This window comes from Paramormyrops kingsleyae, chromosome 25, assembly GCF_048594095.1.
Source record: "Paramormyrops kingsleyae isolate MSU_618 chromosome 25, PKINGS_0.4, whole genome shotgun sequence".
Lineage (NCBI taxonomy): Eukaryota > Metazoa > Chordata > Actinopteri > Osteoglossiformes > Mormyridae > Paramormyrops > Paramormyrops kingsleyae.
In genome coordinates this window covers 17447288-17452169 of record NC_132821.1, presented here as the reverse complement: position 1 = coordinate 17452169, position 4882 = coordinate 17447288, and the positions used below count along the sequence as shown (strand labels likewise).

General features: G+C 35.6%; 1 long non-coding RNA gene across 1 annotated transcript; it reads right to left on the bottom strand.

The window, feature by feature from the left end:
- Positions 1–319: 319 nt before the first annotated feature.
- LOC140583014 (uncharacterized) lies at positions 320–2624 on the bottom strand. The gene is made up of 2 exons (XR_011985802.1): positions 2456–2624; positions 320–2201 (listed from the first exon to the last, which is right to left on the bottom strand). It is a non-coding gene; the product is annotated as an uncharacterized lncRNA (long non-coding RNA).
- Between the last annotated feature and the right edge of the window lie 2258 nt (positions 2625–4882).

The window sequence follows — 4882 nt, the reverse complement described above, 5'->3', positions numbered from 1 at the left end:
CACAATACCATGTAAAGAAATGCACTGCATAATGCAATGTGAAGTGAACTGCAGTGAGTGTACAGCCCTGCAAAGAAAAATTGAAATGTTCACAAATCCCATAATTCTTCAGAATGAAGTGTGGATTTTAATTCTCGACATCACAGCAATCACATATATGGATTTTCATCTAATTTAATCTTGCAAGTGATTCTGAGTATTACAAGGAGAGGATGGAAAACAGTCCATAATTCCATGCCAGAGTAAAAATGTTTGTATATGCCTAAACATTTGTTACATGTGAAATGAAGTCAAACGCAATAAATTCTGTTCAGTCTGATTTTCATTAGGTAAATGCTATTTATTCAAACACCAACTCTCAAGATTGTATAATTAACACAACAGATAAAGTACAGAACACTATTAATAACACAACATTTTAAAATTCTACATTCATACTTAAGGCTAATCAAGGTTACAGTTGTACCATTTAGGTTTTTAAAATAATTTCATTCGCAACTTGAAAATGTTGTACAGATATCTAGCCATTTTATTAACTGAAATGGCTTGAAAAATAGTGCATATAGCTGCCCTAAATTAGGCTGACCATATAATCCATGTCAGGGAGGACACTGTGAGCTAGGACAGGATTTATAAACAGCCATTTCAATTAAACGGTTCTGGATATTATTTTAGCACTGACTTCTTGCTGTATGCTGATTGGTCAGTTTCATATAATCATGCATGTATCACTAATGTTAATGTGAAACAGCTGAATGAGTCTTTTAATCAATTTCTTCTTGTGCTTTGATTGAAAAGACTTAACTATTTATCCGAGTAGAGGAGCCTTTCAGTTCTAAAGTAGTTTGTAAAACTTGACATAGCTGAAAGTGTCCTCCCTGACATGGATTATCTGCACTGTAAAAAAAAATTGGCTGCCCCAACTTAAGATTCTTACTGTATGTAACTAATTACATCATCTTTTTTGAGTTCTCTCAACTTCTGGTTTATATTTGTTCAACAGACTTATATTTTTAAGTTAGTCGAAAAAGGCCTGAAAGTCACCCCAATAACTAATTCAGTGTTATGTCAACTTGTAGTCAAAGTACCACTAACACAACATTATCAATTAGACATACCAACTTAAAAAGGGTGATGTTATTTGTTACTTTAACTTTTTAAATTAAGCCAACAAACCTTCAAATCAACTTTTACATGGCTACTAAAATACTCACATTAACCAAACTTTTACAGGTATCAAATGCAACATTTTTTATTGCTGAAGTTTTGTAAATCCACTGTTCAAATGGATAAAGTTATTACATAACAGTAATCCACTCACACATTGCTGGGTATAAAGCAAATATGAAATAAATCAAGCAACTGGTCTTTATCAATTAGTTAAACCCAACAGAAGAGATTGAGAACAGGTATTTTCTATGAAAAATTATGCTCACTTCTTCAACTGCCGCAATCTTCAAAAACTTTTTAGCATACTTCCATGAGAGAGTACAATGTGTATCAATTTTACAACATTTCAAAAAAACAATTCAATTAAGCACACAAGAAGGGATAACCTCAAAAATACAACTGTAACACAATTAGGACCCCATAATACATTCTGAAGGAACTAAGAAAGCTATCCCTTTTTAATTTTTTTTTTCATGTACCAAAGAGTGCCATGTGCAGATACATTTTGCAAACATTTCAGCAAAACAAAGCTATAAATAAAGAAGTATGAAATACACAATTCAGCTCTGACACAATGAAGATCCCATTATAAATTTACTGCAACTAAACTCTGCAGGTTATCCTTCAGTAAACGGCTGATGAAACATTTCTGTAATCACAACAAAACATGGATTTACTAGGACATCAGGTCATTCAAAAAAAAAGGTGCAAGAAATTGAGCACTCTAGCTCTTTAACAGTCTGTTCTTCAGAGACAGTGTTTGGGCTGAGTGTTTGCTCTCCAAGAAAAAGGAAAACCTACTGAATGGTCTCAAATGTATATTTCCATTCTTTGGGGAATTCAATGTTGAGGGCATAAATAAGCCCAAAAAGCAGTCCAAATGCAGTTGGATAGTCAGTGAGTCCCTCAAGGACAACAGTCTCCTCCAGCACAATTATGCTGTTCACTGACTTGGGTGGGACTGCCCCATCTTCAGTGGTCTCCAGGATGCCAATTTTCATGCCAAATTTGGTTTCCAACAAGTCAGCTGCCTAATGCAATTAACATAGAACAATAAACAGATGTAAAAAATAAATAAAATTGACTTTTACTAGTATTGTCAATGTCAAGGAAGTATCTCCTCTAAAATGTGTCAACACCTATAAAGAAATGTTTGCCAGAATTTTATGAATCCCGCAAATATGAAGCTAAATTGTACATAAATTACACAACAAAATGAAGGTCAAAATTAATTATTTTATCGAATAGGACTATAGTTTTTAAACCATGAACACAGATGACTTACCCAAACGAGGCAGCCTCGATATCAACTCCTTGGTAAGTATGCCGTGTAATGCCAAAGTTACTAATTAAATTGCAGTAAACTCATGTATATCGCAAATGCATTCATAATGACAATAATGCACATAACAACAATCATTTTACGTAGCATTTAAGGACCATTATTTAACTGTCCATTTTCAACGCCGTGTATATATAGTTTTGATTATTATTTTTTTTTTATGTCATTTATGGGTACGACGCGTCGATTAAAAATACTGGGGTCGACAATTATTTTGCGTCGACATCGTCGACTATGTTCACTAATCGCTGCAGCTCTATTTATGGGACTTTGCAAGAAGTTAGTGTCAGTCACTTTGAAAAAAAGGACAACAAAACTGTATGATAACAGTTACTAATTAACTAACCTTATACAAATAACTGACCACGTCACCTTAATTTGCGATGTACTTCATCCTAACGGTTCAAACTGCAAAACATTGAGGCAAATTATCTTATAAGGTCTGCGAAAAAGGTGCAAAATATTACTACGGTAATGTTTAGAATACGCATTAGCGTAGAAAAAACAGCGACAATAGGTTATGTTTACTTGGTCTAAACTGTCGAATACTCTAAAGTCGCTGAAATAAAGTTTTGTTCTTATCTCGCAGAAGTGTCCTGCATCCAGTCGTTTAAGTGCGTCTTCAAGTTAAAAGGGCGCGAAATGGCGTCTTTTCTAGATGGTCACCTGTTCGACAGTTAATGCTCACGTGACATTTTACGTCATACTAAAGAGAGCAACTCGTTTTTTTGGACCAAAGAAATTTCTTGAATTTACACAAAAAAAAATCTTGAAAATTGAGAGAGTAAGATTAAAACCATTGTCACAATATAACCCACGCCTTAAAGTTGCAGCAACTTAGTTTTTTATACATGCTGAACGTTTTCAATGTATAATTTTTTACAGTGTCGTCACCCTACCACAAATGAGGAAAAAGACCTCCCTGGGGAGACATGCCTGCAGACCCCTATGGTTTGGGCTAAGCCCCAACTGTTTAGAACATTCAGCTACGCTCCTTCCTTAACCTGCATGTTCTATTTAATCGCACTTAAAACGTTCAATTAATTTGACCAACTGGGCACAGCAGGACCGAAATACAGCACACAGTGGGTGGTCAGAAATACTTATAAAATATTTTTTTGTTGTCATCCAATACATTACTCTATGGTATACTATTATATGCTTTTCTTGTCTGTTTTAAATACAACCACCTTTTAAACTAAAAGTGGTTTTCTCCTTAGTTATGCTACAAAGTAATTTTGAGTAGTAGGGGGGCCTTCTTGGCATTTTACCTTAACATCCCGTGTTAAGGTTCTCTAAAGCAAGCTGTCCTGCGCCCTGTGTTAAGCATGCATCACTGGGCAGACAGCAAGCAATCAACATACGATATTTAGCAGGGATTACAGCTCATGGGTTTGCCAGCAGCGGAGAATCTGTCTCCTGAATTCCTTACTGGAGGAAAGGGGATATGGTTCATACAACCTTTTTTCATTCCTCCATAGCATGTAATATAACTGACCTAGAAAAATTACAATAACTTGGAAATAATCCTAAGAAGGTGCAGCAGAGCTTTCCAGAAGCTCTCCAGGCCTTTGTGTGTGACTAACTCCATTTACCCCATCATTTGAACTTTTCCAAAAAGTCCTCATTCTTGAGTTCCTGATCTGTACCTCTAATCTGAAGCTGACATTCAGAATAACAGTAGACCACTTTATTTACATTTATGAACTGTCACAGTGAAAAATGTCCTGTGTTTGCGAAGGCCACTGCATGCTGGAAAAATGATAAGCATTGAGGAGCCCAGCAGGGAACCACCCGGAAGTTTATAGATGGCGTCCCAGAATGCTGGTACCTTAAGGAATCACCATATATTGGAAATATGGCTTAGGGTGTTTTCACATACAGTCCATTTTAAATTAACCAAACTCACTTCTCTTTAAAGGGACCAAGAGAATTTGAACTCACTATTGCTTATTGCTTTCCAAAAGCACTCGGTTCACTTTCTGGTGCACTTTATATGGTTTTCAGGTTTTATATGGCCATTTCACATTCACACTGAACTGTGCAAGAAAGTCATTTCTTCCTCAACAAAACCAGTTGAGTACTCTGTGAGTGTGACTCTTTATATTCAGCTGGTTGGTTGAAACAAAATCTTGGTCTGGATTTTTACTTTATCGCCCTGAAATATCAACCTCTGCTTTAGATAAAAGTCCAATAAATGAAAGTAAATTTATATGCTGTTCTTGACTTTCAAAGTAGATTTCTTTGATTCTAGCTCCATTGTGACCCTTAGTTAATAAATAGCATTTAAGTTCTGGAAAACATAACCAATCATGCCTTGTACCTTTACGCTTCCCACAGCCCTTAATATCATCCTGATGCGAAGCACAA